Here is a 12,396-nt window from a genome sequence, read left to right on the forward strand (position 1 = left end):
GAGAACAATACAACTGCTAGATATTTACCCATTATTTTAAATTTGGGTATTTTGCAATTATTTTAAACCTTTTGTACATATAAATGTCTTCTTGGAATGAGGAAGCAGGTTATAAATCAGAATGGTATTTAAGTGGGAATTCATTACTTAGCTTATTGGAAGTAAAATGCATACTAAGAAGCTGTGATGCTAGGGGCCTGAGTTTGGTGGACAATTGCTCTTTCTAGTATTTAGTAGATTGCTAATGGTTTCGCCCTTTTTTTTCCCTTTTTTTCTTTTTTAATGTGCTCTCTCCCCCTGGTGGTTATAAAACCTGGCCTCACTTCCCTTAAAGGAATTTCCTTTGTAAATTACTGTGTTGGTTACTGCTCAGAGATAAGATACTATGTAGGATTAGTTTCCAGCACGCTTTAGGCCTGTTGTTATCTTTAGTTTGTCCCAGGTTATATAAATAGTGAACACACAAGTCCATCCTCACTACTTGGGAGAAAAAAAAGCTCATCCTATCTGAAAACAAATCTTGACAAACACCAATGTTGGGTCTTTTGATAAGGTTGGTTTCTTCAGTGACCATCTTGATAACTTTTACCACCTATCAAAGAATTTTTACCAGCTTGTGCTATATTTGTCTATCTCACCTAAAATGCTCTATTATTTCCTCTTCTCTTCCTAACCACATTCTACGTAACCAGAGGCCTAACTCAAATCCCGCCTTCTTTACTGTCCATTTATTTCCAGATTTCCTTGATATATTTCTTTTCTGACCATTGATGGCATTTATCAAGTACCTTACTATTTGTATAGATCACATGTGTCAAACACAAGGCCCGCGGGCCAAATCCAGCCCGCCAGGCCTTGCAATGTGGCCCGCACCGCGCTGTCATCACTGCACTCCGCTGTCAGTTTATGACATTGTCAGTTTATGACTGTTCAGTAAACCATTCGGCCCAAGATTTAGGCTGGATTTTAGATTTTGGCCCCTTCTCTGATTGAGTTCGACACCCCTACTATAGATGGATGCTACCTAATTGCAGCATACACATCTTGATTAACAAGATTGGAGAATGGTCCAGGGCAAGAAGCATATTTTAACCTTTCAGATTTCTCTCAGTATCTGTAGTGTTGGGTACAGAGTAGATGTCTTGATTATCCCTATCAAAATACAGATTTTGAAAAATATCAGCTTCATACTTTTTAAAATTGAATGGTTAGGAACCTCTGTTAAAAGGAACTCAAAAAATTTCTCTCATTTCTATCGAGCAAGTATCACAATCAAGCAGTTTATGACATGAAAGAAAATTTCTTCCATCCCTTTCTAATCAATCAGTGCCCTTTTTCTTTCTGTACTATAAAACAGTGGTATGTATCCAGGTGATAATTTTTACAGGTATTTTTCCCACTTAGAGTGCTTTAAAATTATGCTTATTGGTTGTTTCAAATAAGTATGGCAAATCAATATTATGCTTAGTATAAACTTCACTTGATCTAAATTTCTAGCTGGTTTGACTCAGTGGATACAGCGTCGGCCTGTGGACTGAAGGGTCCTGGGTTCAATTCTGGTCAAGGGCACATTCCCAGGTTGCAGGCTCGATCCCCAGTAGGGGGCGTGCAGGAGGCAGCCAATCAATGATTCTTTCTCATCATTGATGTTTCTAACTCTCTCCCTTTCTGAAATCAATAAAAAATATTTTTTATTTTATTTATTTATTTTTTTATATTTTATTGATTTTTTACAGAGAGGAAGGGAGAGAGAGAGCTAGAAACGTCAATGAGAGAGTAACATCGACCAGCTGCCTCTTGCACACTCCCTACTGGGGATGTGCCCACAACCAAGGTACATGCCCTTGACCGGAATCGAGGGACCTTTCAGTCAGCAGATCGACAGTCTACCACTGAGCCAAACCTGTTTCGGCAATAAAAAATATTTTTTAAAATAAATAAATAAATTTCTCTAAGCCAGTCAAAAGGAAGAAAACAGAACAGAAAGTTCATGTTTCACCAATCTGTCCTGGTGCAATTCTAAATTTAAAAGTTATAGCCTGGCTGGTGTGTCTCAGTGGTTGGGCATTGACCCATGCACCAAGAGGTCTCCAGTTCAATTCCTGATCAAGGCACATGCCCGAGTTGCTGGCTCATTCCCCAGTACAGGGTGTGCAGGAGGCACGTTTCTCTCTCATTAATGTTTCTCTCAACCTTTCCCTTTTCCTCTAAAATCAATCAAGACATACTTTTAAAAATATTATAAACAAACAAAACAACCAACCAACACCTCTGGTTTCTCTAGCAATGTAAACCAATGATAAGTAAAAATCTTGAAGAATTTTTTAAAAATTTAGTAAGGTGGTAATCTGTAGGAAGCAGTTATAGGTTTAAGCCTCAGACTGACCTGCTGGCAAAGTCACAAACAAGTCCCAGCTTGGAGGGCACAGTTCTCTAAGCATAATTAAGCTTGATCTTGCAACTGCTCCCTAGATTTTTACTGGGGAGCTAGTGAGGTGTAGGAGGGTAAGCAAGTGCTGCCAAAACAAATGAAAATCAATAAAATATATTTAAGAAAAAAATATATATATGATTGATTTTTTTACAGAGAGGAAGAGAGAGGGATAGAGAGTTAGAAACATCGATAAGAGAGAAACATCGATCAGCTGCCTCTTGCTCACACCCTACTGGGATGTGCCCACAACCAAGGTACATGCCCTTGACTGGAATCAAACCTGGGACCTTTCAGTTCGCAGGCTATCCACTGATCCAAACCGGTTTCGGCCATTCTTATTTTTTGATGGGGCCAAGTGCTGGGGGAAAATAAAAATGAGGATACTAAAAAAGAAGGGAATTAAAAGTTATTTTCTGAAAAGGATATGATACATAATTGATAAATTTTGTGTGAACCTGTTAGTATTTTACCTTTCCCAGGGTTCTTTCCATTGTAATCTTAATTTATTTTTAAAATATATTTTTGTTCATTTTAAAGAGGAAGGGAGAGGGAAAGAGAGATAGAAACATCAATGATGAGAGAGAATCATTGATGGCCGCTTCCAACATGCTCTACACTGGGTATTGAGCCTGCAGCCTGTGCATGTGCCCTGACCAGGAATTGAACCGTGACCTCTTGGTTCACAGGTCAACACTCAACAACTGAGCAATGCTGGCTGGACATAATCATTTTTAACATTTACCACTGATAATTATAATGCAGAATGTCAGATAACCACATTTTGAGAATTATATCTCATAAAGTTTCCTTTTACTTGGCGTGATAACAAGTTCTCCTTTTTGCCTCATATATTCCAGAGTTTGAGCTAAAGAAGCCAACAACCTGGATACACCAATGGGTACAAAAGAGCCCCAACAAAAGCTTGCTCCCTCTAGTCAGCAAAGTATGAAGACTTCAAGGTAGGAGAACTTGTTTCTATTATAGTCCTGGCTCTGACATTAACAAATTGCAACTTGGTAGACACTCTCTCCAGCTCTTCATTATCAGCCAATAGCTAAGTCCAGCATTATGATTCCAAGTTGGATGAAGAAAGGAGTTGTGTTTAAAGCAGTTTTGCTTAAAATAGAAATAATTGCACACTGGAGAATATTTGAAATTAAAGAAGTGCATTTTAAAAATTCTACAGTTCAGAAGTAATCACTGTTAACATCTGAGCCATTTAAACATTTTTTAAAAATTTAAATTATTTATTGTTTAAGTAATTACATGAGAATAGTCTCCTTTTTTTCCTCATTGACCTCTTCGCGGCCGTTCCCACCCCCTCAGCACGTGCCCTCACCCCCTACAGTCTGTTTCCATTGGTTATGCTGATATGCATGCATACAAGTCCTTTGGTTGATCTCTTACCTCCTCACCACCTCCATCTTCCCTCATAGGTTAGACAGTCTGTGCAATGCTTCTGTCTCTGGTTCTATTTTTGTTCATCAGTTTATGTTGTTAATTATATTCCACAAATAAGTTGGTCCGAAGGTTGTGGGTTATTGTTAAGCTAATTATATTCCACAAATGAGTGAGATCATGTGTATTTATCTTCCTCTGACTGGCTTATTTCGCTTAGCATAATGCTCTCCAATCCCATATATGCTGTTGAAAATGGTAAGAATTCCTTCCTTTTTACAGCAGTGTAGTATTCCATTGTGTAGATGTACCACAGTTTTTTAATCTACTCATCTGCTGATGGGCACGTAGACTGTTTCCAAATCTTAACTATTGTAAATTATGCTGCTATGAGCATAGGGGTGCATATATCCTTCCTGATTGGTGTTTCTGTTTTCTTGGGATATATTCCTAGGAGTGGGATTACTGGGTCAAAAGGAAGTTCCATTTTTAATTTTTTTTTTCTTCAGGAAATTTCATACTGTTTTCCATAGTGGCTGCACAAGTTTGCATTCCCACTAGCAGTGCACAAGGGTTCCTTTTTCTCCGCATCCTCACCAGCACTAAACATTTTTTAAAAACAATGCACATATTTTATCTGAGATCCTAGTGTATGTAAAATTTTGCATTTGCATATTTTACTTAACGCTTGAACATATTACAAACCCGTCATAAACATTGTATAGTCTACATACTCTGACAGTATAAATATATCAGCATTCACTTAACCATTTCATTATAAAATTTATATATTATTTCCAATTGAAATAATTTAAAAAACTATTCATGGCCGAAACCAGTTTGGCTCAGTGGTAGAGCGTCAGTCTGCAGACTGAAAGGTCCCAGGTTCGATTCCGGTCAAGGGTATGTACGTTGGTTGTAGGCACATCCCGATAGGGGGTGTGCAAGAGGCAGCTGGTTGATGTTTCTCTCTCATTGACGTTTCTAGCTATCTCCCTTCCTCTCTGTAAAAAATCAATAAAATATATTTTAAAAATAAAAAATAAAAATAAATAATATAAAAAACTATTCATGGCAGCTCTTATATTTTGCCTTTTGTGGCATTTATTATTTTTAAATTTTAATTATTTTATTTATTGGCTTGAGAGAGACCTCAATTTATTGTTCTTACTGTATTTATGCATTCATTTGTTGCTTTTTTTTTGTAAATATATTTTTATTGATTTTTTACAGAGAGGAAGAGAGAGGGATAGAGAGTTAGAAACATCAGTTAGCTGCCTCTTGCACACCCCCCAATGGGGATGTACCCACAACCAAGGCACATGCCCTTGACTGGAATCGAACCTGGGACCCCTCAGTCCACAGGCTGACGCTCTATCCACTGAGCCAAACCGGTTAGGGCTATTCTTGCCTCTTGAAAGACCAGAGATCATTACAAGCCAATCCATGATGACTATGTTCAGGGCTAGCTTTCAGTTTTTCTATGCCATAGTTGACACCTCAGTGGTTATGCACTGAATATTTTTGTCCTACCAAATTAATTTTTGAAATCCTAACCCTCAACATGGTGGTATTTGGAGGTGGAAACTGAGAGATAATTAGAGTTAAATAAGGTCATTAGTGTGGGGAGAGTCACTACAGAGCTTGCTATCATTGCCATTTGAGGACTCAGCAAGAAAGCAGCCTGTCTATAAACCAGGAATCTTAATCTAGGAAATCTCTAGATCAAGATCTTTAGATTTGTGAGAAAACATTTTTTGTTGTTGTTTAAGCCATCCATCCAGTCTATTCCATTTTGTTAAAGCAGCTAATATAGTGGTGCTCAAGGACCAGTTACAGTGATGCTTTTTCATCTTTCTCATTGAATGGCAGTGTTTGTTCTTGAGTAGTATGGGCATACTTATCAAAACAAGCAGGTTTTGGCTTTGCAGTGCTTTGTGAAAGGTGCTTTAATGCATAATCTTTTTGATAGTGGATTGTTTGCAAACTCCTATGATAAAGTTAACGCATTTGCATTAGCATTGGCTGTGAAAAGCCCTAACATCCTGACTTCAAGTTAAGTCAAATAACATTATCTTATAATAAACTTGATGGAGGACTGGCATTTAAAAGACTTTATACTGATTGGCCCATTTACAGTTTTTAAGTCATTGATAGAGTATATGGAAACAAAGCTAATTTTAAAAATTCATCTGAAGCCAGGTTCGAATTCATTCTGAAGCCAGGTTCTTTTTGTTAGGCTGTTGCTAGTGTTTTGAGTTCTCTTGCTTCACTGCTTAAGGACACCTGCTCTCTGATGATAACCCATTCGCTTCCATAGAATAAATGGAAATTAAATGTGATAAGAGAATAGACTCTGGCCTGTGGAGAAGCACAGTGAGAACAAAGAGTGATATGCAAAAGATGGGTAGTATGAGAGACACCTGGTCTCTGATGATAGCCCATTCGCTTCCATAGAATAAATGGAAATTAAATGTGATAAGAGAATAGACTCTGGCCTGTGGAGAAGCACAGTGATATCAAAGAGTGATATGCAAAAGATGGGTAGTATGAGAGATATTTTCTTTTAAAGACACAGTTCCCAGCTGGTTTGGCTCAGTATGGAGCATCGGCTCACGGATTGAAGGGTCTCTGGTTCCATTCTGGTCAAGGGCACATACCTCGATTGCAGGCTCAATCCCCAGCCCTGGTCGGGTGTGTGCAGGAGGCAACTAATCAATGTGTCTCTCTCACATCGAGTCTTTCCCCTTCCCTTTCACACTCTCTCTCTTAAAAAAAAAAAAAAAAAAAAGAAAAAAAAAAGATAATTAGAAATCAATGGAAAAATATCCTTGGGTGAGGATTAACAAAAAAAGAAAAAAAATTTAAGAGATAGTTTGCCATTTTGAACTACTCTGAAGCCACCCTCAAAACACAAAACTGATTCCAAATAAACTCTCACTTATATATTAACCCATCTATCCAACACATTCCTATTAAGTGCCTATTGTGTAAAAGACATGCTAATGGAGAGAGAGGACTAATTACTCCATAATTAACTGTTGATATCAAACATGTTTCTAATTAATCTTATACTAGTCACAAGATGAACAAATACTGATGGGTTTGTACGTGTGTAAAATTAGCTGCTTAATGATTTTGAGAATCTCCCAAGTTAGTAAAAGATAGTAAAATAATGTGATAAGGCCTTTCCATTTTTACTATTTTAAAAAAATATATTTCATTGATTTTTTACAGAGAGGAAGAGAGAGGGATAGAGAGTTAGAAACATCGATGAGAAACATCAATCAGCTGCCTCATGCACACCCCCTACTGGGGATGTGCCCGCAACCAAGGTACATGCCCTTGACGGGAATCGAACCTGGGACCTTTCAGTCCGCAGGCCAATGCTCTATCCACTGAGCAAAACCGGTTTCGGCCCATTTTTACTATTTTGCTGTACCTCTTTTGGTGCTGCCAAACTGAACCACTTTGCATTTCTCCCAACATTCCTGTCTACCAAGAACATTAATAGCTGAAGACTTGCCTAATTTTGACGTAGAGAAAGGCAATCAGACTAACGATTACCACATGACATGCCGAGTAGAACTAGTTCAGTGGCAACTGAAGCAGAAAACGTTCTCCTGAATACAAACTATCAGGTGGTCTTTCTTAACCAGCTGTTTAAGTCCTTCCAACCTGACGATCAGTTTCATCATTACTGCTTTCATGAAGCCTTCCCTGACTTCCCCAAGTAAATTAACTCTTCCCCCAAGAATGTTGCTCACAGGGAGTGCATCTACCAGAAACTTTCATTTACTTTTACCAGGTCTTTTTCTCCTAATTATTCTATCTGAAGAGTCTGAAAATCCAAAAGACAGGAATGTGAAATCCTGGTCCCTGGGCTCTCTCCTCATGAGGACAAAATGTAAAATATGATGGCTACTACATTTCACTTTTTCATAAAATACCAACATTCTTGTGTTAATGACATTTTCTCCTGATGTTGCAATTATTATTACTCATTAATGCTCTTATTGCAAAATCCCAGCGAATACTTAACTGTTTTTACCTTATTAATGCTTCCTGTAACTTTCTATTCATATATTGTTAGTCATCAAATATTTAATGAAACCAGATTCTGCACTAGACACTGGGAATGCAATAGTGAGCAAAACACACATGGATCCTATCATCAAAGGCTGCTAGGATGGAGCACGAGGGAGAGCACCAATCAAGCAACCATACAGTGTGATGAATGCTCATCTGATCTAGTCCAGAGGGTTAAAATCTAATCTGGCTAACGGAAGTGATGTTAAAGTGAAATCTGAAGAATTAAGAGATGGAGGAAGAATAGTTCAGTTGAGAGAGCAGAAAGGACTGGTGGCAAGAAAAAACATACACATTTAAGGAACTTAAAGTTTATTAAGCCTGGGCCACATAGAGGAAGGGCAGTAAAGAGGATGGTGCTTAAGGGATTTGTAAATTGTGATAGAGTTTGGGTTAAAGGCAATAAAAAAAATTTAAAAAAAGCTATGGGAAGGTTGTGAAGGAGGGAAGGACAGGAAAAAAATTAATTTTGGCTACAATTTAAGAAAAAATTTATATTACGTCCATTATTTCCTATTCTATGTTTTAACTGATTTTCATTGTTGACTTATTCAAAATACTTTAAGGAATTAAATTAAAAGAACACCTATATTGCACTAATTGGTTTGGCTCAGTGGATAGAGTGTCAGTCTGCAGACTGAAAGGTCCCAGGTTTGATTCCGGTCAAGGGCATATACCTTGGTTTTGGGCATATCCCCGGTGGGAGGTGTGCAGGAGGCAGTTGAACAGGTGTCTCTCTCATTGATGTTCCTAACTCTCTATCCCTCTCCTTTCCTCTCTGTGAAAAATCAATAAAATATATATATTAAAAAATGAACATCTATATTTAGTTTGGGTATAAACAGTAAACTCTCCATGTATCACAAGTAAATTATATGTAAAACTTAAGTTATTTTTGCAAAGTAACTTCTTGACTCCTGATTAACATCACAAAATAGATAAGGTTTAACAATAGACTAACAGGTAATTGTATCTTCCTTTTATTTGAAACCAGTCAGTTCTAAATTATTCATTTTAACTGAAGAACAGATATATACATAAACTAAAATGATCAATAACCTAGTTTCTATTCCACTTTGGAATGTCCTTTTTAATTTTCATTTAAACATGGTATCTCTAAAAGCTAGGAGTTTATTTAAAGCCACACTACAGAAAAGCACAAATCCATAAATATGTAATCTTGCGATTTATCCCCATACTGGGAACTGAAAGTGTATATTAGGCTGATGACAAAGACCTAGTAGAGAATGGTTTGTAACTTTTTTTACAAGTTCATTTTTCTTTGGCTTTAAGAACAAAAATTATCAGTAGTTTTATTATTTATTTCCTGCTAATAAAAACATTTCCACATGGAGCCGAAACCAGTTTGGCTCAGTGGATAGAGCGTCGGCCTGTGGACTGAGAGGCCCCGGGTTCGATTCCGGTTGAGGGCATGTACCTTGGTTGCGGACACATCCCCAGTGCGGGGTGTGCAAGAGGCAGCTGATTGATGATTCTCTCTCATCGATGTTTCTAGCTCTCTATCCCTCTCTCTTCCTCTCTGTAAAAAATCAATAAAAAATATATTTAAAAAAACAAAACAAAACAAAAAAAACATTTCCACATGGAAAACAAAGAGTAGCAGTATTCCTTTCAAATCTTTCCTGAGAGAGTCGGGTTAAATAACTGATTTTCATTGAGATACAATTTTTAAAAAGCAATGTTTTTATTGATTTCAGAGCAAGGAAAGGGAGGGATAGAAACAATGATGGGAACCATTGATTGGCTGCCTCCTGCATGCTCCCTCCTGGGGAATCAAGCCCTCAACGTGGGCATGTGCCCTGACAGGGAATTGAACCTGGACCTCCTGGTTCATGGGTGGATCCTTAAACACTGAGCCACATAGGCTGACTACAAAGTGTTTTTTAAAATACTAATAAAATGAATATAAGCCCAAACCGGTTTGGCTCAGTGGATAGAGCGTCAGCTTGTGGACTGAAGGGTCGGTCCCAGGTTCGATTCTGGTCAAGGGCATGTGCATTGGTTTTGGGCACATCCCCAGTAGGGGGTGTGCAGGAGCAGCTGGTTGATGTTTCTCATCCATGTCTCCAGCTCTCTATCCCTCTCCCTTTCTCTCTGTAAAAAGTCAATAAAATAAAATAAAAAAAGAATATAAGCTCTAGCCAGTTTTGCTCAGTGGATAGAGTGCCGGCCTGTGAACTGAAGAGTCCAGGGTTTGATTCTGGTGAGGGGCACATGCCCAGATTGTGGGCTCGATTCCCAGGAGGAGTCGTGCAGGAGGAAGCCAAAATCAATAAAATTGATAAAAATCAATCCCTCTCCCTTACTCTCTGAAATCAATAAAAACTTCTTTTAAAAAAAGAACTACAATACATTAACAAAGCAGTGTAGTATTAATTTCTATCATTTAGTTTTGTATGTGAATATATAGTTTTGAATACTGGCTGTATTCTAAAATATTTTGTGGAAAATACTAAAATGAACAGCAATGTCAGCAACCAAATGGAGATATGTTACAGAATTTTAAAATATTTTTTGATAGAGATCATTGATTAAAGTTTTAGTTTTGAACTGTGTAAAATAAATCAGAGAATAAGTTCTTATATAACTAAAACTAAAACATAGCAAAAATGTTGACAATATTTTTGCTTGAAATACTTAGTATTTTAAAATATTATTTGAAGGTTAAGGCAGAATCTTATTCTGAAAATTAAAGGATCAGTTAGGATACATTTCTTTCTTTACCTTTTAATAGAGATAAAGAAATATTGTGAGGGTAGCAGTTACTTTTAGCTTTGCTTTATTTTCAAATAAAAAAATTAGGTGAATTAATGGATTCATACGCCTTTATAGACAGAAAAGGGCTAAAGGAGTTCTACCGTAACACAAATTCAGTTATTTTATGATATTGTTAGCTGAGGTATATATAATTAATAAATATCAACTTAATTTTAGAAAATCATGGGTGGATCATATACCACCTATCCTACCTAATAAAAGGGTAATATTCAAATTAACCATCACTCTGTCACAAAGATGGTGGCGCCCAGTCCTCTCAGCCCTGCCTGAGCCCCCAAGTCCTGGGAGGATGGGGGTGGCCACTGAGAGTGGGCAGGGTGAGTGGCCTGGCAGAATGCTTGCTGCATCGACACGGCAATGAGGCAAGCATTCCCGCCTGGCCACAGGTGGACCTCTGGGCTCGGAGAGCCCCTGGGCAGCAGGCACAGAGCGGCCAGGCCCTGCAGAGAGCTACTGGTGCACGGATTTGTGCGCAGGGCTACTAGTACCTAATAACGTTGTTTAAGACTCTACATGATACATGTTGTATGAGAAATCTGTAACATGATGATGCTTTTGTATAACACAATACCTGTTTTCAAATATTAAAAAAATAGACCAAACCCCAAAACATTCTGATTTTGTTGTTTAAAAAATTGCTTTCATTTTAATGATCTGAGTTAGTAACAAACAAATATACAAAATTGTCTTTTCACATTTCCATACATTGTATTATGGACCACTTAAAACTCTGGATTGCAAATGCAGGTTTCTTTGTATCCTTAACTTCAATTATTGCCACTTATAAAAAAAAGGTGACTTTCAAAAACATGCATTTGAGAACAAAGATGCTAAAAGTTGCACATGGAAGTTAATGTACTACCAGTAGTGTACATTGTTCATTTGTGCAGTTTATGTGTCGAATGCAACTGACGCAGAAGCAGTTATCCTGGGATAGTTCACTCTACTTAAAAAGCATTTTTGAGCAACAGATGAAACTACAGTTTAAAACAAAAACTGTATGCTTCAAATACAATAAAATTAACGACTTGTACAGCTGAAGAAACTTTTGGGACCCAAAGCTGACTTAATAACCCTGCTGTACATTGGTATATCTCCAAAGTCATAGATTGAAAATAAGTATGTATAGCAAAAGGAAAGTGAGACTAAAAAACGTAAAGAACGCTTTGAAAATAGTAACAATATATGAGTCATTTATAATTTTTATTTTTAAATTTCAGAAATTTGAAGGTGATCTGAACATTTTCTAAGCCATTCAAAATTTTAAGATATTTCCATCATACTGTTTTCTAGGCCACTTCCCTAACCACTAATCTGCACTATAAATAAACACCAACATATGATTCTTTTACATTAAATTGTTTCCAGATATCTGTAGGTAAAAAAATCAAATCTTTCTTAAACATGTTTTCCTAGGTTGTGGCAACATGTGCTTTACCCTCTTTAGCTCAATCTACAACCTAAAGTTATTTCTCTATTATAAATCTTAAACTCCCTGGCAAGGAATGTGAATGCTACCCAGCTAGATCTTTATTCAGCTTCTTAAACGACTGTGTCCCATAGTAATTGGCCAACTTTCCCTAAGGCCCAAGTTTGATGTAATCTCATGTAATATGGATTACAAGAGGAAAAAAATGTTACAAAACAATGGGATTTCCTCCAGGCAGTATTATAGA

This window comes from Pipistrellus hanaki (assembly GCF_964339955.1).
Source record: "Pipistrellus hanaki genome assembly, chromosome: 9".
Classification (NCBI taxonomy): Eukaryota; Metazoa; Chordata; class Mammalia; order Chiroptera; family Vespertilionidae; genus Pipistrellus; species Pipistrellus hanaki.